The following is a 21,496-nucleotide window of genomic DNA, read 5'->3' on the forward strand; positions in this document are numbered from 1 at the left end:
CTCTGTTCTAGATATCAGCCGGACAAATACATGGAACAATGTCTTACTTATTGTCCAGCAGTTTGTTTCCCGATTTCCGATTTGTTTGACAAAGAACTTAATTGAACACATCAACTTAGTTCTGACCGGGCCCGATACATAGGTCAAAACAAAATCATCGAGGGTCCCAGATATCAGCTTCTAATCCAAGAAGGAACAGATAAACTTCGACTCATATGTTTGTTCTACTACTCATTGAATTATACACAAGAGCACGTTTTATAACATCGAGTTACCAATGCATTTTCGTACAATCAATGCATAACCAACTCATAAGGAACAAATCATATCTCTAGGTTTGAAGACTTATATGATATTACCGTCTCACGATCACTCGAGATAAATTCCATGAAGTGATTCCAGTGAGCGTGGGTTGAGTCCAATGCTCAGAACTTATGAGCACTCATGAGTGTTGTAGCCATGTCCAACAACTTAGACCTCTGCAACCAATCATGACAGTCTTGATTCATACCTACTTCCGACATATGACCGACTGTGGAGGTTCGAATAATATGATATACCAAACATAATTATTCTGGAAGTCAAAACATGCAAAAGAAATATAGTAAACGATCGACAAGAGATAGCAACACTTTACTCATAAATAAAACACCTTTTATTCATCATCTAATGTCAATTACACTTTACAAATTTCAAGGTTATCTAACTACTAAATCTAATATCATCCTTCAGCCCTATGCTCCGAGCATGCTGGATATGCTTAACCCGAGTCAGTCCCTTCGTGAGGGGATCTGCTGGATTCTCATCCGATGATACCCTCTTTGCCACGAGGAGTCCTTCTTCTATTCGATGTCTGATGAAATGGTATTTTCTGTCGATGTGTCTGGATCTCCCGTGATCCCTTGGTTCCTTGGCTAAGGCAACTGCACTTTCACTATCACAGAAAATTTCCATTGACTCTTTAATAGCTGGTACAACTCCAAGGTCTCCAATGAAGTTCTTCAGCCATATCGCCTCCTTTGCTGCCTCGCTAGCTGCTATATACTCTGATTCGCAAGTTGAATAAGCCACTGTCTCTTGCTTGGAACTCTTCCAAGAAATTGCTCCTCCGTTTAAGGTAAAGACCCAGCCTGACTGAGAGCGGAAATTATCCCTATCAGTCTGAAAGCTAGCATCACTATACCCTACAACTCTCAAGTCTTCACTCCCACCGAGGGTAAGGACCCAGTCCTTAGTCCTCCGTAGGTACTTGAGGATATTCTTTACCGCAGTCCAGTGTGCCTTGCCAGGGTTCCCCTAATACCTGCTAACCATGCTCAAGGCAAAGGCTACATCAGGTCGAGTACACGTCATAGCATACATGATCGATCCTACAGCCGAAGCATAAGGTATTCGACTCATTTCTGCTATCTCAGCCTCAGTACTAGGGCTTTGTGTCTTACTCAATCTGGCGTTACTCTGGATGGGTAACTCTCCTTTCTTGGAGTCCTGCATGTCGAATCTCTTCAGCACCTTATCCAAGTAGGTACTCTGACTAAGTCCAATTAGTCTTTTACTCCGGTCTCTCAAGATCCTTATCCCTAGAATATAGGCAGCTTCTCCTAGGTCCTTCATAGAGAAACACTTCCCAAGCCAGGACTTAACTTCCTGCAGAGTTGGGATGTCATTTCCTATGAGTAGTATGTCATACAATACCAAAAAACTAACTATACTCCCACTAGCCTTGACATATACACAAGATTCATCTTCACTCCTAGAAAAGCCAAATTCTTTGACTTTCTCATCAAAGCAAAGATTCCATCTGTGAGGTGCTTGCTTTAACCCATAAATGGATTTCTCAAGCTTACACACTCTATTAGGGTACTCTGTATTGACAAAACCCTCTGGCTGACTCATGTAAACATCCTCAACCAACTTTCCATTAAGGAAAGCGGTTTTGACATCCATTTGCCATATTTCATAGTCATGAAATGCGGCCATGGCTAACAGAACCCTAATAGACTTAATCTTGGCCACTGGAGAAAAGGTCTCATCATAATCAACTCCCGGAGTTTGTGAGAAACCCTTTGCAACCAGTCGTGCCTTATAAGTGTGTACATTACCATCCATGTCGGTCTTCTTCTTGAAGATCCATTTGCACCCTACAGTCTTACGACCTGGTACATTCTCAACCAAGTTCCAAACTTGATTGTCATACATGGACTGTATCTCGCTGTCCATTGCCTCTTTCCACTTGGCTGACTCAGGGCCTGCCATGGCTTCCGCGTAACTGTTAGGTTCATCCAGACCTATCAGTGTCTCATCACTGATAAGTGTATCACCTTCCGCAGTAATATGGAATCCATAGTAATGCTCAGGTGCATTCCTAACCCTTGTGGAACGCCTCAGAGGTACAGACTTGTCAATTGGCTCAACAGAAGTTTCCTCCTCAAGTTGAGTGCTAGGGTTTGAAGTTCCTTCACCACTTGACTCTTGAATTTCTTCAAGGTCAACTTGCCTCCCACTGTTTCCTTGGCTTATGAACTCTCTCTCTCGAAAGAAAGCCCTCCTAGCTACAAAGACCACATTCTCACTAGGTCTGTAGAAGAGGTAACCAAAGGATTTCTGTGGGTAGCCGATGAAAATACACCTCTCACTTCAAGGTTCGAGCTTATCATGAGTCTCGCGTCTCACGAAAGCCTCGCAACCCCAAATCTTAATGTGGTCTAGTTTGGGTACTTTACCAGTCTACATCTCATGAGGAGTTTTGGCAACTTTCTTTGTGGGAACTAGATTAAGGATATGGGCGGCAGTCTCTAAGGCATACCCCCAAAATGAGATTGGTAGCGAAGCTCGACTCATCATGGAACGAACCATATCCAACAAGGTTCGATTACGCCTCTCAGCTACACCATTCAACTGCGGTGTCCTGGGAGGTGTCAATTGTGAGACAATCCCACATTCCCTAAGATAGTCGAGGAACTCTGAACTAAGATACTCACCACCTCGATCGGATCGAAGCATCTTAATGTTCCTGCCCAATTGATTCTCGACTTCCTGTTTAAACTCTTTAAACCTCTCAAAAGTCTCTGACTTATGCTTGATTAAGTAGACATATCCATATCTACTGTAATCATCAGTAAAAGTCAAATAATAACGATTAGCATCCCTTGTGGCATGTTTGAAGGGTCCACACACATCCGTGTGTATAAGATCCAACAAACCTTCACCCCTCTCACAAGAACCTGTGAAGGGTGACTTTGTCATTTTTCCAAGTAAGCATGATTCGCAACTATCATCTGACTTTAGGTCAAATGACTCCAATACTCCATCCTTTTGGAGTTGGCCTATGCGTTTCTTGCTTATATGTCCAAGACGACAATGCCATAATGATGCTTTATCCAAGTTATTATTATTAACAGAATCAATACACAATACATTATTTCCTAAGTTATCAACCACAGATACAGTTTCATACACGCCATCACAAGGTAATGCTTTAAAATAAAGAACATTATTAAAGAAAGCATTAATCGAACCAACTTCATTATCAAATGAAAAGGTGAAACCTTGTTTATACAATGCATGAAAGGAAATAATGTTTCTTGCCATTTCTGGCGAATAACAACACTTATTCAAATCTAAACTAAACCCACTACTTAGCAATAAAGTATAAACTCCAATCTTGGTGACAGGTAAAGCTTTCTTATTCCCCATGATTAAGTTTATTCTTCCATGCTCCACATTCTCACTTCTTCTTAGTCCCTGCAAATCAGAACATATATGAATACCACAACCGGTATCAAGGACCCAAGAGTTAGAATGGGGTGAGTTATTAGATAAGATAGTGTAAATACCTGCATGGTTGGGTTTAACTTTCCCATCCTTCACATCTTGCTGGTATTTTGGGCAGTTCCGCTTCCAATGTGACTTTTCATGGCAATAGAAGCATTCAGCCTCTTTTGGGTCAGAAGAAGGAGTGACGAAACCTTTCTTGGTTCCACTTGAAGAAGAGCCATCAAGGGTCCTAGCCTTGGTACCCTTCGAAGAGCTCTTCCTCTTCTTCCCTCTACCTTTCCCGATTGCCAAAATTGGGGCGGAGTTTGGAGTAGGAGTGTTAACAACCGACTTACCCTTAAGACCTGTTTCTGCGGTCTTGAGGAGTCCCTGAAGTTTGCTGAGTGTGACCTCTTCCTTATTCATGTGATATGTCATGCGGAATTGATCATAGCACGATGGTAAGGAGTGCAAAATGATATCTATTGCAAGCTCCTCAGGGAAGTTCACATTAAGCTTCAGCAACCGATCCTCATACCTTTGCATTTTCTGCATGTGGCTCGTGACGGATTCCCCGTCCTTCATCATGGTTGTTATGATAGAGCATATGATTTCATACCTCTCTTGTCGTGCACTTTGATGGTATCTTTCCATCAGATCTTGGTGCATTTCAAAAGGGTAGAAGTCCTCATAGGACTTTTGGAGTTCCGCTGTCATGGTGGCCAACATGATGCATGCCACTTTTGTAGCATCCCTTTCATGTGCCCGGAAGTCAGCGATCTCCCGGGGAGTTGCAGTGGTCTCATCAATCTCCTTAAGCTCCTTGTCAAGGACATATTCTTTGTCCTCGTAGCGGGTATCATCCTGATGTTTCTGATCCATTCATTGAAGTTGGATCCATCAAAAGTGACTTTCCCACACAAGTTCATAAGGGTAAAGGAGCTATTAGGATTAGAGCCAGAAGCAGCATTGTTTGAAGACATCTGAAAGAAGAGAACAAGATGAGTTTAGATATTAAGAGAGTCCTTAATAAAACACCCAAATGTAATATTAAGGCTAGGATCCAATCACAATATATTATAACTTAGAAGAGGTATGCCGTAATCCAAGCTATAACATATTTGAAAGGTAGGTGAATGACGATTCACCAATTTCCACCATGAAAAACGAAATATAGATATTAGGTTTTTAATTGGTTCTTAGAAATTCCTTGATTCTTTTGAGATTCAATGAATTTTTTTTCCAAAGGCATGTTTCAATTTCGAGTGTGCCCTCCAAGTTTTGTGACTGGGATACCGAGGATCACAAAACGAGGTGTGAAGTAACCATGCAAATCACTTGGTACCCTTAAAGTTTATCACTCAATTGATGTGCCGGTAAACCACACACGCTCCACCGATACTATGATAAACCTTAAGTCACCCTTTACCTACCTTGTTAAGTCCAAGTTAGTGTGCCGGTTAACCACACACGCTCCACCAACGACTTAAACAAAGTGTAAAGTGTAATTTCATGGATTAGCACCTTATTCACATTTTTCCTAAAGTAACTAAAATTGGGAATTTAATAAAAGCATTTAGTTACTTTATAATATTCATCATACTTTTAATGAGAATTTATAAGTCCTTGTCCTACCCGTTCGGCTAACGACCCTCCACCGATCAAGGAAGCGGTGGGTGAGAGTGGACACCCATTAAGTTGCCATTTTATAGGCAACAACCTTATACCCCCCTTATAGACCGGCTTCGTGAATGAGGCGTACTAGCGGTAAGACGACTTGATCTTATACATATATATATTAGTAACTTATAATATTATAAAGTATAAGGGTTGAATTTTAACTTTTAAAATTCTAAGGGTTGGAACTAAAGTTTTAATCAAGACTTTACTTGTTCCAAAACTTGAGGGCAAGTTTTGTAAACTTCAAAAACTTTTCATTTCTTATAACTTATGAATTAATTGAGTAATAAAAATGAAGACTCTTCATTTTTATAACTCTTGTGTTCTTTTAATGGCTTTAATAAAAGTGAGACTTTTGGTTTTCCATAACTTGAGAACAAGTTATGGACTCCATTAAAACACATTATGATCATGAATTAAACTACCATGAAGGTTACAAACAATTCCTATGATCATCTAATCTTCATAAGTTCAAGAACATGAATATGAACACTTTCAAGAATCAAAAATTACACTTAAAAAAACTTGTAATTTTGATAATTGCCATTGTAAATGGATTAGCATAAACATTACACCATCTAAAACAAGTTTTAAAACATCAAAACAGTTTAGGGTAATGTTTCTAGTCCATTTCCAGCAACAAATATGCAAACTTTCATACGAGCAGACAACAGAAAAACGATTTTTTTCAAGCAGTTTGCACAAAAAAAAAAACAACAAACAAACCTGGCTCTGATACCACTGATGGGTTTTGAGCATTCTAACACTTCCTAAATGTACATGCAACCCTAATAACCTTGGATCTATGTTTGTCTAATTATCATGCAAAGTTGAATTCCAAGGTTATATTCCTATCTAGCATACATGGGGAACAAATTTTAACTTGCATGAAAGATAGAATAACTTACCTTGTTGTTGCTTATGATCCTTGAAACCTTGTGAGCCTAGCACCCCAAGTGTGATGCCTCAAATGCTTCACACAACACCAAATGCTTTTGGAGTAAACTTTTGAGAGAATATTACACTTGCAAAATCGGCTCTAGCCCTCTTGATTCTTGTGTGCGACCGATTTTGGTGGAGCATGGGTTCTTTATATAGTGTTGACACATCTAGGGTTACACCATGTAAACCGTAATGTGTCATGACTCTTCATTTCCATGACCCATGGGTTTGTAACTCCCATGGAGCATCCTATGGGTTTATCCCAACTTGATAATCCATGGAGCCTCTTAGCCCACTATACAAGTTATGCATAATTTACATAATCAACCCATATATTTAATTAGTTATCTTTTGATCACTTAATTAATTCTAAATTAATTCTTGATCAAACTAATTAAATAATATTATTAATATATTAGAACTTATAATATATTAATAAACCATAAGTGTTATTTCTCTCATTTTAGTTTATCCAATTGCATGGTGCCATGCAACCCAAATGGACCATGCCGGGTCGGGTCAAGTACATACCAGAAATAGTTATGGACTTAGACACCTTATCCAACAGTCTCCCACTTGGATAAGTCTAATAACTATAACTGCAATACTTCAGGAACCGATCGGCAATCGTAGCTCTTTCAAGGTCTCTCGGAACTGAGAAGATGATGATACGCCATTTAAGATAAGTGATCATATAATCCTCTGTTCTAGATATCAGCCGGACAAATACATGGAACAATGTCTTACTTATTGTCCAGCAGTTTGTTTCCCGATTTCCGATTTGTTTGACAAAGAACTTAATTGAACACATCAACTTAGTTCTGACCGGGCCCGGTACATAGGTCAAAACAAAATCATCGAGGGTCCTAGATATCAGCTTCTAATCCAAGAAGGAACAGATAAACTTTGACTCATATGTTTGTTCTACTACTCATTGAATTATACACAAGAGCACGTTTTATAACATCGAGTTACCAATGCATTTTCGTACAATCAATGCATAACCAACTCATAAGTAACAAATCATATCTCTAGGTTTGAAGACTTATATGATATTACCGTCTCACGATCACTCGAGATAAATTCCATGAAGTGATTCCAGTGAGCGTGGGTTGAGTCCAATGCTCAGAACTTATGAGCACTCATGAGTGTTGTAGCCATGTCCAACAACTTAGACCTCTGCAACCAATCATGACAGTCTTGATTCGTACCTACTTCCGACATATGACCAACTGTGGAGGTTCGAATAATATGATATACCAAACATAATTATTCTGGAAGTCAAAACATGCAAAAGAAATATAGTAAACGATCGACAAGAGATAGCAACACTTTACTCATAAATAAAACACCGTTTATTCATCATCTAATGTCAATTACACTTTACAAATTTCAAGGTTATCTAACTACTAAATCTAATATCATCCTTCAGCCCTATGCTCCGAGCATGCTGGAGATGCTTAACCCGAGTCAGTCCCTTCGTGAGGGGATCTGCTGGATTCTCATCCGATGATACCCTCTTTGCCACGAGGAGTCCTTCTTCTATTCGATGTCTGATGAAATGGTATTTTTTGTCGATGTGTCTGGATCTCCCGTGATCCCTTGGTTCCTTGGCTAAGGCAACTGCACTTTCACTATCACAGAAAATTTCCATTGGCTCTTTAATAGCTGGTACAACTCCAAGGTCTCCAATGAAGTTCTTCAGCCATATCGCCTCCTTTGCTGCCTCGCTAGCTGCTATATACTCTGATTCGCAAGTTGAATAAGCCACTGTCTCTTGCTTGGAACTCTTCCAAGAAATTCCTCATCCGTTTAAGGTAAAGACCCAGCCTGACTGAGAGCGGAAATTATCCCTATCAGTCTGAAAGCTAGCATCACTATACCCTACAACTCTCAAGTCTTCACTCCCACCGAGGGTAAGGACCCAGTCCTTAGTCCTCCGTAGGTACTTGAGGATATTCTTTACCGCAGTCCAGTGTGCCTTGCCAGGGTTCCCCTAATACCTGCTAACCATGCTCAAGGCAAAGGCTACATCAGGTCGAGTACACGTCATAGCATACATGATCGATCCTACAGCCGAAGCATAAGGTATTCGACTCATTTCTGCTATCTCAGCCTCAGTACTAGGGCTTTGTGTCTTACTCAATCTGGCGTTACTCTGGATGGGTAACTCTCCTTTCTTGGAGTCCTGCATGTCGAATCTCTTCAGCACCTTATCCAAGTAGGTACTCTGACTAAGTCCAATTAGTCTTTTACTCCGGTCTCTCAAGATCCTTATCCCTAGAATATAGGCAGCTTCTCCTAGGTCCTTCATAGAGAAACACTTCCCAAGCCAGGACTTAACTTCCTGCAGAGTTGGGATGTCATTTCCTATGAGTAGTATGTCATACAATACCAAAAAACTAACTATACTCCCACTAGCCTTGACATATACACAAGATTCATCTTCACTCCTAGAAAAGCCAAATTATTTGACTTTCTCATCAAAGCAAAGATTCCATCTGCGAGGTGCTTGCTTTAACCCATAAATGGATTTCTCAAGCTTACACACTCTATTAGGGTACTCTGTATTGACAAAACCCTCTGGCCGACTCATGTAAACATCCTCAGCCAACTTTCCATTAAGGAAAGCGGTTTTGACATCCATTTGCCATATTTCATAGTCATGAAATGCGGCTATGGCTAACAGAACCCTAATAGACTTAATCTTGGCCACTGGAGAAAAGGTCTCATCATAATCAACTCCCGGAGTTTGTGAGAAACCCTTTGCAACCAGTCGTGCCTTATAAGTGTGTACATTACCATCCATGTCGGTCTTCTTCTTGAAGATCCATTTGCACCCTACAGTCTTACGACCTGGTACATTCTCAACCAAGTTCCAAACTTGATTGTCATACATGGACTGTATCTCGCTGTCCATTGCCTCTTTCCACTTGGCTGACTCAGGGCCTGCCATGGCTTCCGCGTAACTGTTAGGTTCATCCAGACCTATCAGTGTCTCATCACTGATAAGTGTATCACCTTCCGCAGTAATATGGAATCCATAGTAATGCTCAGGTGCATTCCTAACCCTTGTGGAACGCCTCAGAGGTACAGACTTGTCAATTGGCTCAACAGAAGTTTCCTCCTCAAGTTGAGTGCTAGGGTTTGAAGTTCCTTCACCACTTGACTCTTGAATTTCTTTAAGGTCAACTTACCTCCCACTGTCTCCTTGGCTTATGAACTCTCTCTCTCGAAAGAAAGCCCTCCTAGCTACAAAGACCACATTCTCACTAGGTCTGTAGAAGAGGTAACCAACTTGATAATCCATGGAGCCTCTTAGCCCACTATACAAGTTATACATAATTTGCATAATCAACCCATATATTTAATTAGTTATCTTTTGATCACTTAATTAATTCTAAATTAATTCTTGATCAAACTAATTAAATAATATTATTAATATATTAGAACTTATAATATATTAATAAACCATAAGTGTTATTTCTCTCATTTTAGTTTATCCAATTGCATGGTGCCATGCAACCCAAATGGACCATGCCGGGTCGGGTCAAGTACATACCAGAAATAGTTATGGACTTAGACACCTTATCCAACAGTTCGTAGTCTGTAGTTATAATCAAAGTCTCCTGGAGGGAGAGCGAGAGTTTGTGTATAGATCTATACGGGGGTGACTCCCCCACACCTCAGCTGTTCGCTACAGTTAGACTCGACCAGTCTAGGGTGACAAAATCTTAAGATCAATTCCGGCGTACATTAAGATGCCAAGACAAACGAACTAGTCATTATTATGCATGGTTATAACGACTCACGAAATTAAATAAATCCAATACTATCCGAGTAATCAAGGAAAAGTAATCAAAATCATTCGTGTAGCGGTATAACAATTTGAAAACAATTTTTTTTATGTTATCGGAAAACATCGGGTTTTTCGAGAAAATCATCACCACTCGCTTGTATTTTTCTATAACTATAATACAAAACTTCCCATTTATACACATTTTGAAATCATTCATGCACCAACTTATGGATCTTCACCCTTTGGTAAACAATTGTCTTTTCAGAAAATATCGGATTTTCTGGGTTTTATAAACTACGCAAATCATTTTTTTATCACAACCCTGCTTATGAACTCACCAACATTTCATATGTTGACGTTTTTCAAAATAACTTGTATTCTCAGGTAACAGGTAAGCTGAAGGGTAATATCAAGTATGTTAGGATGTTATGTTTTGAAAACACTCGAACAATTGATGCTATGGACATGTAATATTTAAACAATGTACTGGATGTGAACAATGTCAATCGTTATGTATTAATGCATGGTGAAGTTTATGTTGTGTTTCATATATAACCATTGTGATGATATTCAATTTAAGTCACGCGAGCCCTCGGACGTTTCCGCCGTCTGGTTCGGGGGTGTGACACTTACAATATCTCCCTAACTGATGATGTCAAAACTAATCTTCAATAGATTCTTCAGCTCATGCTTCCCATGAGATTAATATTGAAACTTTAAGTTCTTCAGCTTTAAAGATGCTCCCCCTAAAAAAGTGTGACTTCGAATTTTTGATTATCAGCAGTAGAGGCAACGTTTATGAGTTGCAGCGGACGGATAGACATGAGCTCCCTTAGATTTTGTTTTTCTTCAAATCAATACCATTTAATAGTTTCTCACATATAGCAAGGTATATAGCAAGCTTCTCCCCCTTTTTGATATCAATAGGAAATACATGATTGCAGGAAGCGATCAGCGTATCAGAGTTGCAATGTTTAATCTAGTAAGTTTGTCATGTCTCCTAAAAGTGTGAGTTTTAACTACCATTTACTAACATAGTATTGCAAGATTTCATCAGCGTGTGGTTTCATACCCTGACTCATTGATCACTTTTATTAAAAGAAGGAAAACGTGGTATGATGCGTGTAATACATTCCGGTGTGAAATGTACCCATAGGCAAAGAGTGTTGAAGTGTTATCAGTGTATGGCTAATATAGTGAATCATCAACTTCTTAATGGAATAATTGTTAAGAAAGAATGGGTACGTGCGTGTAATACATCACAGATAATATTATATACCCATCAGCACAAAAATTTTGAATTCTTATTAGCATCTGCCTTTATACGATGAATTATAAAATTCTGAAGAAGAATATATGGAGAGAATGGATTGATGCATGTGATAAGTTGTGATGTTTTAGCTTAACCATTGGCATATATTTTTCAAGCTCTCATCAGCGTATGGTACATTACGCTGAATCATAAAGCTTTTAAAGAAGATTGTAAGGGCAAGAGGGGGTTGGTGTATGTGATAGTCTACGGTACATAGACTAACCATCGGCACATACTTGCAAACTTTTATCAGTGTGTGGTATAACACAGTGAATCGTAAAGTTTTATTAAGAAAAAATTAAGGAAAGAATGGATTGTTTCAGTCATGCTGAGGTGGAATCAGCATGGATCATAAACGGTGTAAACTCATCAACAAAAAGTTGCATTCTAGAACTTTAAAGTTCACCAACAATTCATTTAATATGGTACAGGACAGAATAATAAATAGTATAAGAATACAACAAAAGAGTTAGTCAAACAAGGAAATATTTTAAAGACGATATTTATGCACCTTTTTTCAGAAACATGATAGAGACTCGATCCATTAAATATTTTGAATTGAAGGGCCATAAATGTACTTCCAATTTCTAAGATATCTACCCCTCGACATTGTCTATAAAAGAGAGTAATCAAGATCAACCATATCAAACAACAACACAATTCATAGTAAACAAAGAGAGAGAACGCCTTTAATCGTTGAGATATTGCAGATTGATTCCAAGCATCATGTTCACCAAGAACAAGAAAAGAGTATGAACTAGTCTTTCTAACCAATGCGTTAAGAGGATCCATTCTTTGTAACCTTCGACTTATGAGAGTCACCAAGACAAAACTCGAAGGTTCCACTCATTGTGATCTGTTAAAGAAGAGAATGGGACCACTGTCTTGTTGAAGAGGTATTTGGATTTCAGAGGGGAGTTGGTGTTGCAGTGACATCGTCATTGGAAATTAGATGTGCTATGTCACCTAACTTTAATTTATCCCATTGAAATAGAAATAGGTTGTTCAAGACAGAAGAGATATGTGACCAGCGAATACTTTTCGGTACAGTTCTCTCCTATCTGGTCTCATCAACATGATGCAACTTGTCAATCCGCGTGAGCATCAACATCAGGGAGAGAGCAGTTGGTGCTGAAGAAAAGATGCAGAGCCAACTTCAACTGGCTCTACTTAGAAGGTACTGTTGGATTTAGTGTCTAAGCCCATAACTATAATTGGTATGTAGCATGGTCCATTTGGGTTGCATGGCACCGGAACAATTTGTAAGGATGGACTTTTGAGAAGAGGATATTTATGATTTATTAATATATTATAAGTTCTAATATATTAATATGAAATCATATTATTTACTTAGTATTGATCAAGAATTAATTTGGAATTAATTTTGTAATCAAAAGAGACTAATTAAATATATGGGGATTGATTGTGTAAATCATTCATTCTTATAAAGTGGGCTTATGATCCATAGTTCTTTATGTTGGGCTAAACCCATGTGGTGACCCATGGATACTCCGTGGAGGTTAAAACCCATGGAGCCTAAGGAATGCGGAAAGTCATGCACATTAGGGTTTACATGGTGTAACCCTAGTTGTGTCACACTATATAAGAAACCTCATAGCTACCAAAATCAGCACTTAAGTGAGATACAAGAGGGCTAGCCGATTTTGTGTGTGCAAGATAATCTCTTCTCAAATCCTCCATTGTTGGTGGTGTTGTGTGAAGCATTTGAGGCATTAGACTTGTGGTTCTAGGCTCTTAAAGGCTTAAGGTTTCAAAGCTACAACAAAGGTAAGTCATCTAACTAGAATTTTTAGTGTATATACTCCATATTATGCTAGTTAGGATGATGCCTTGCAAAATTGAAAGTTTGCATGTATAATAGAGAAAACATAGATCCAAGGTATCTAGGGTTGCATGTACACCATAGGAGTGTTAGAATGTTCAAAACCCTTCAGGTACTACATTCAAGGAATGACACGTTGATCCTTTTCAAAGGAACAAATCACTTAAGGTCACTATCGAGAGAGAAGATAATATATAGGAAATGTTAGTAGAATAATGTACAATGTATACTTCTTTGGTAAAATAAAAATTAAAAAGGAATTTTTGAAGCAAAGAAAATATCAAAGTAAACCTAAAATTTAGCAGCTTATGTTCAAAAGTTTTGAAGTAGCGAAGCATAAAGTCAAAAATAGAAAGTAGCATTGTCTAAACAAGTAAAATCAAACCATATAGTTGTTTTTGTCCCTGAGAGCAGTAAGCAAAACTTTGTTCTTAGAGTCAAGAACCTTTCCTTCATAGAAATCAAAGAGAACCTTATAACCAACGTCACAAAGTTGAATGATGGAAATAAGATTGCTTTTTAGACCCTTGACATAAAACATGTCCTTCAGCTTGAACGCCCTGCACTCAAAAGTTCCAACTCCCATGACAGTTTCTTCATTGTTGTCACCAAAAACCACAACTGGACCATATTTCTCAATAAAATTTGTTAAGAGGGACTTGAGACCGGTCATGTGTCTGGAGCACCTGCTGTCAAGAAACCAAGTATGTTCTGTATTTTGACTTGACCCTTGGACAACATGAGAGGTATCAACGGCACACATGTTGAGATTTCCGTCAGGGGAATCATTGATAAGAGCCATAAGACCCTTAACGTGCAGCCCCTCATCTTGATATATCTCCTCTTCTTCCGCCCATTCTTCATGATTATCTTGTTTTGCAATGAAAGCTTTTGGGAGAGAGATGTTCTCTTTCTTCATGTCGGCTAACAGGTTCTTGTACAATACATCATAGTTTTCTAGACCTTGAGCTTCTTTCTTCTCCTTGAAATCCATAGCAAAATGTTCAGGGCTTCCACAGTTAAAACAATTACCTGAGTTCTTCTTTTCTAAAGTGAATCTCCTTGCTGAACTGCCTCCCTTAAAATAAAGCTCTTCGACCCCCATTTGATTTTCTTTCATCATAGCGTTTGACAATAAGTTCAGCGCTGACAACTAGTTCATCATTGATATCCTCACCACTTTCTTCACCCTGACCTGAGTCATCTGATTTGCTAATGAGATTCATTGTTTCCTTTCGAGAAACCAAGGCTACAAACTTTTCCTTGTTTGAGTCCTTCATGATGTCTTTACGAAGAGCTTTGTTCTATTCGTAAGCAGATTTCCAAATAAGGAATTCAGATCCATGTCACTGATCTTCTCACTATTCTTAAGGACATCAGCGTGATGTTCCTATCTTTTCCTAAGATAGTACAGGAACTTCAGAACCAACTGAGAATAGTGCTTGATAGTTCCTAGACTGCGCATATCATTTACCAAACAGTTAAACCTATTAAAATTTTGGGTTAGTAACTCATCTTATTGAGCTAAGAAATGCTCGTATCTCCGATTGAGTTATTGATGGTAGAGGCTTGAACTTCTATAGTGCCTTTATAAGCCACTGTCAGCGTATCCATCATCTCTTAAGCTGACTCACAATTCTGTACAAGATGATACACGTGATAGGGAAGGGAGTTTCCTATAGCTGCTCTAGCTTTCACATCAATACTAAGAAGTTTATTGTCATCTTCGTTGTAACTAGTCTCTGGCTTTTCCTTCAAAGGACCAACGGGAGCATTGTTGACCATAGGTTCATACATAGGAACATGAGGACCTTTTTCAACAATGTTACGCATCTCATAGTCCATGGTTTCAAGAACAACCTCGGCCTTAGTTTTCTACATGGCGAAGTTGTGCTCATCGAAAGGACGAATCTTGTTGAGACCAAAGGACTTTGGATTATTGGAAGTCGACATGATTACTTGAGTGTATCAAAAACCCGTTTTGATACCAATTGAAGGTTTGTGTTGATCGGATATATTTCAAGAATAACGAACAAGAACAAAATTACTAAGCAAATAAAGAACAGAAAAGTAAATAACACATAGGAGTCACCAAATTGTCTTTCACCAAGAAAGGGGTTGTTTTCACCAAGAAAATAGGTTGTCACAAACATGGTCACCAAGACGTTCTACATTAGGGTTTTACCCTAATGTTGAATATATACTAATCTATACAAGTATATCCCTTGATCGAAGGGATTATATCTAATTTATACTAAAAAGCGATCTTCCCAACAAAGATATCATATCTGCTATCTATTCTATACTTATCTGTATCATTACCTGATATACAAAGGTTACACGAAATAACTATCTACACACTGACGTTGATAGACTTGAGACACTGACGCTGATGCAGATCTTGACGTTGACGCTAGTAGATGGCGTATAGAGTGTTTGACTCATCAGATCATAAGGTGTGACCTTATAGATGGGTCTCGTCGTATGTGCATAAATTATCAAAAATTGAACAAGTTGACAGTGAATAATAATTACCCACTCCCCATGATTGATGATATCTTCGATTAATTGTAGCGTACATCTTGGTTCTCCAAGATTGATCTGAGATCGAGTTACCACTACATGAGATTCTGGGAGGAGGTCATGGAGAAGACATGGTTTAGGACTTGTTATGTTCATTACAAGTTCGTGGTGATGCCATTTGGGCTCACCAATGTACCTACGTCGATCATGGATCTGATGAACCGGGTATGTAGCTCGATGCTTGATTCGTCGGTTATTGTTTTCGTTGATGATATTATGGTCTACCCTAAGACTGGGGAGCAACATGAGGAGCACCTTAAAGATCTACTTGGAGTGCTGAGACAAGAGAGGCTTTATGCCAAGTTCTCCAAGTGTAAGTTCTGGTTACGAGAGGTCCAATTTATGGGACACATCTTCAATCCAGATGGAATTCTAGTCGAACCGGCCAAGATTAAGGTAGTGATGCAGTGGGAGGTTCCGAAGTCCCCGTCTGATATTAGGATTTTTCTGGGGTTGGCTGGTTATTATGGGAGATTCATTCAGGATTTCTCCAAGATTCATGTTCCTCTGAATCGCATGGCGAAGAAGGGTGTAGATTTCCATTAGGGGCTTGAGTAGTAAGCTGCACTTGAAAATCTAAGGAAAGAAGTTGTGTGAGGCCCCGATGTTGACCCTCCAAGAGGGTGTTGAGGATTTTGTGTTATTATTTGATGTGTCGATCACAGGTTTAGTGGTTGTCTTCATACAACAGGGTAGAGTCATATCTTATGCATCCAGGCAGTTGAAGCTTCATGAGTCTAGGTATCTGACGCATGATATAGAGTTGGGGGTAATGGTATTTGCCATCAATATTTGGCGACATTATCTCTATGGGGTCCTTTGTACCATCGACACGGATCACAAGAGTTTGAGATATCATATGGATCAGTCGGATCTGAATATGAGGCAACGCAGGTAGCTTGACGTAGTGAAGGATTATGATTACAAGATTCTCTATCATCCGAGGAATGCCAAGATACCTGGGCGATCCATTTGATACTGTAGGCCCAAGAGAGTGATCCATCTTATGTTGTAGGCTCAGGAGCGGTCAAGCTAGTAGCTAAAGGCTCGTTTTTATTTGAAATGACAAATATATATATTAATCTACTCCTAAATTATTCCACCTGTGTCCACTGCGATACTTGAACCCTCGACCTCAACGAGGGAAGGCAACATCAAATACCGTTGGCCTAGAAGCCCTTTGGTAGCTGAAGGCTCGGTGGCGGTCCATCCCAGTGTTGTAGGCCTTGTTGCGTGCATTGTATTCTGTTGTGTGTGGTACTTTGGAGGAACTCACTATGATTAGGCATACAATTTGATTTTATGGTTTCAGGTACATCGAAGGATATGGGCAAGGCGAAGGCATGATTGTGCACATCATCCTAGATTTTTATTTGACTTATGATTTTGGGATACTCTGATTCATGATTAAGGATTTGGAAACTATGTTTTTGGGTAATTTATGGATTTTGGAATGGTTTAAAACAAATTTGTCTTTATTTTTGGGATGTTATTAGTTGGTATGAGAGTGAATAGACCATACAAATGGTCGAGGATATGTCGAGGGATTGTGTCATCGATTTCGTAGGGATTTGGGATTCCTACCTTCTCCTAGTTGAGTTTTATTACAACAATAGATATCATTCTAGTATTAGTGCACCGCCTTTCGTGCTTCTCTAAAGGAGGATGTGTCGTACACCTGTATGCTAGGGAGAGGTCGGCCACAGGGTCATGGGGAAGACTGAGGTAGTTATCTAGATGACAGAGCTCACCTAGTAGATCAGAAAGAGATTGCAGATGGCCTAAAGCCGATAGAAGAGTTATGTTGGTAGACGACAATCTGAGTTAGAGTTCCAGGCTGGGGATATGGTTTTACTGAAGGCATCACCCTGGAAGGTTGTTATACACTTTAGGAAGAGTGGAAAGTTGGGTTCCCGATTTATTATACCATTCCGAGTAGTGGCCAGGGTAGGCAATGTACCTTACCGATTGGATCTGCCTGAGGAGCTTAGCTAAATTCACAACACCTTCCATGTTTCTCATCTTGGAAGTGTGTGGTTAATGATTCAATGGTAGTTCCCATGGACAACATTCAGGTCAATGAGCGCCTAATTTATATGGAGAAGCTGGTGGCTATTTTGGATAGGAAGACGAAGTCCTTGCATAACAATTTGGTATCTTTGGTCTAGGTCCATTAGCATCATTGGAAGGGTTCTGAATGGACGTTGGAACCCAGGCAGAGATGCGTGAGCATTACCCAGATTTATTCGCAGCACCGGACTTCGAGAACAAAGTTTGATTCAAGTGGGGGAGAATTGTAACATCCAGTTCTAGGTAAGCATAATTTTGGAATTTCTGATTAAATTCTTAAAGTTTAAACCCTGGTCACGACATGAGCACTTAGGCATCACAACATGACCCCAATTAGAAGAAGTGTGCATACCTTTGAGACTTACGACGTGAGCCCTTATGCGTCACGACATGAGACCTAGCTGCGAGGTAAACCCTAATTATGGGGGATTTATTATGTATTTAAAGGAAGTGAGGGCTATGGTTAGCCCACCTTCAGCCTCCATCACCTCCTAACACTCCCCTTGAAATCCTATCACCCTATCATTGATTTAGAGCTTATTTTTGGTGATTTCTAGCAAAGAAGAAGAAGAGGTAGAGCATCTAGTACACAATCTCAGCATTCAAGCCTCACCATCATTCATCTTCACACCTTTTGTTCCCTTGTAAGCTTCCAAGTTCAATACGTCATGAGTTAATAATCTTAGATCTAGGTTTTTATGCATTATGTTTCATTTCTAGCTTGATATAGTGTTTGGTGTCCATAAAGTTGCCAACTTTATGGATCTTCAGTGCCCCTTTGATGATATAAGTGTTGGATCCGAAGTATGCTTCTGTTTTGAGACTCTTGTATGAGCTCCTAATACCATTTCTTCCTTTTTGTTCCCTAGTTTGTGTTTGGTACATGCACTGGACATGCATGTCCAAAAATCAACGATCTTTATGATTTTTTTAAGTAGATAAGACATTATGCAAGTATTGATTGCTTGTCTAAAAGGATTAAGAGCTTATTGCATCAAGTTTTTCAGAGCACTTCTCATGACGTGAGGACTTATGACTCACGACGTGAGAATGGAATAACTCGATGATCTTTTCTTATTAGTTCATGACGGGACCATTAGATAGTCACGACGTGATGACTGGCTGTATGACTTTTGAGTATGGATTTTGACCATTGACCGTTGACTGTTGACATTGACCGTTGAAAAAGTTTGAATTTAGGTCAAATAGAGTGATTTGAGTAGTAGATTGAGGCTTGGTCCCTATTTTTTGTATAGGTGACATGTAGATCTGGTATTTGGAGTAATGTTCAGTTCAGCTATCTTTCGGACATTGAGGTGAGTTTTCCTTACTATACTCATGGGTCGAAGGCAACCATGTCATCCCAATAGGTTATGTATCCTAGTATTTAGGATGATGTTTTTGGATTAAGTGTCTAAGCCATTAACTATAATTGGTATAAACTTGAATTGATGGTAACGCAGTCCTTTTAGGTTGCCTTCAAACCTGGCAATTGAATATGATGATTGTTAGAGATAGAAGAATGATTTATTAATTTATTAATTGGTTAATAAATTAATTAGAAATCAAAATAAATGATTTATTAATGTATTATGGAAATAATATATTAATTAGAAATCATATTGTTTAATTAATATTTAATCAGAAATTAATTTAGAATTAATTTTGGGATTAAAGGAATGGATTAAAACTGTAGGGACTAAAGGTGACAATGTTCAATAGTTGAGCATTGGGCAATTCTAGAACCTCCATATAGTAGGGGGAACGAATTCTAGGTGCTTCTAGGGTTTCCTTGGGCTCTAAGGGTGCCTTGGATGCCTTAGGGAGGAAGTTAAGGGATTAGGGTTATCTTGGATACATCTGCCCAGTGGCGGAACACAAGCACTAATGTGAGGGGGGTCGGAACCAAAACTACAAAACAAACGAGTATAAACGAGTTTAATTTTAGTTAAATTGTAACATGTCATAAAACTCTTATATTTTTTTGGTTATTAATACGTTTCGAACAATTACCAACAAGATTTGTGAGTCTAGATAAATTAACAATCGACTTCATTAATTTTTTAGTATTTTCTTATTGAAAAAAGACCCTCATAATATATATATTTTTTCTAAACGGTTTTCTAATAATTTGTTTATAATCTCCTCAAATCCTGTCTATACATTTAAACAATAACACAAGATTGAGATATAAAACAAATAAACATAACAAAATGGTTTATACACGTCTTGCTAAAGTCTAAGGACATCTCACTATTTTATATTTCTAATAATTATTAAGAAATATTTGCACTTATCACAAACCTATTGAAAAAAAAAGTCAAAAGCTAATATATAGCTTATAGGATGCAAAGCCAGATGTACTTCTATTTTTAGTGTTGAATAGAAAAAGCAATTCATATATAGACACACACGCAATATGTTGTACTCTTTGCTCCGCTTAGCATCACTACACAATAAAAAAAACCCTAAAGCAGCCAACAAGAAGGAACAAGATACAAAGAACAAGTATGTATTGTGGACTTACAAGTAAGTGAGGCTGCAAAGGGTAACCAAAGCAAGTACGTCGGAGTCGCAAAGACCGAAGTGCGCATATGATGACAAGATCGGGGGAAAAATCGACAATGACGGAGAGGACGAGAAGAGTGGCGTCTTCAGTTACATTCTTCTAAGACTTTTTAGTTGTTTTTTTTAGTTATCAGATAGTTTGAAATATCATATTTTATTTTTGCCTTTTTGGTGTATCCATTTCCTTCAAATTAGGTTTTTTAGTTATTCACAAAACTTATTGTTTTTATTTTTCTGTTGTCCAGTTCATTTCAAATCTCTCCAAAACTTCATTTTTTTAATATGAAATAAATAATTTAAATTTATTTATAATCAGGTGTAAGTAGGCTGAAAAGCGGGGAGGCCATGGCCCCCTCTGGCCCTTAAAGGGATCCGCCCCTGCATCTGCCTTATCCAATACCTTCCTAACACCTATATAAACCCTCCTTAGGGTTAGATTTCATCTATGCACTCCTCAAAAAGGCTTAAATCCTAATTATTCTTCCTTTCTCTCTCTCTCTCTCTATAGTATTCCTTGGTTGCTTGAGTTTGTTTGTGAGCCATTAGAGGTACGACACTTGTGGCGCTTGCTACCAAAGGTCTTTCAAGCAAGGATACAACATTGTTTACAATAACAATCTTAAAGGTATGTATTATAACCCTCTATTATGTGAATTTTGATTATACACTAGGGATCTATGGTTTATACTTTGTTGTTCATTATTGTATGTTCAATTATATAAAACATAGATCTTCAATTAAGGTTGCATGCACACATAGGGTTGTATGTTTTGCTCAAAACTCATTAGTGATATCAGAGCCTAGGTTTAGTTTTCTATTAAATTGATACTAATATGAACTTGAACAAGGAGAAGGGAACAAAATCGTCATTCTATTCTTCGAACTCATCGAGTTGGTTCTTCGGACTCGACGTGTTGGACTGCAACTCGGCGAGTTGGTCCTC

This window comes from Lactuca virosa, chromosome 8 (genome assembly GCF_052849685.1).
Source record: "Lactuca virosa cultivar CGN04683 chromosome 8, Lactuca_virosa_CGN04683_v6, whole genome shotgun sequence".
In the NCBI taxonomy this organism is placed as follows: domain Eukaryota; kingdom Viridiplantae; phylum Streptophyta; class Magnoliopsida; order Asterales; family Asteraceae; genus Lactuca; species Lactuca virosa.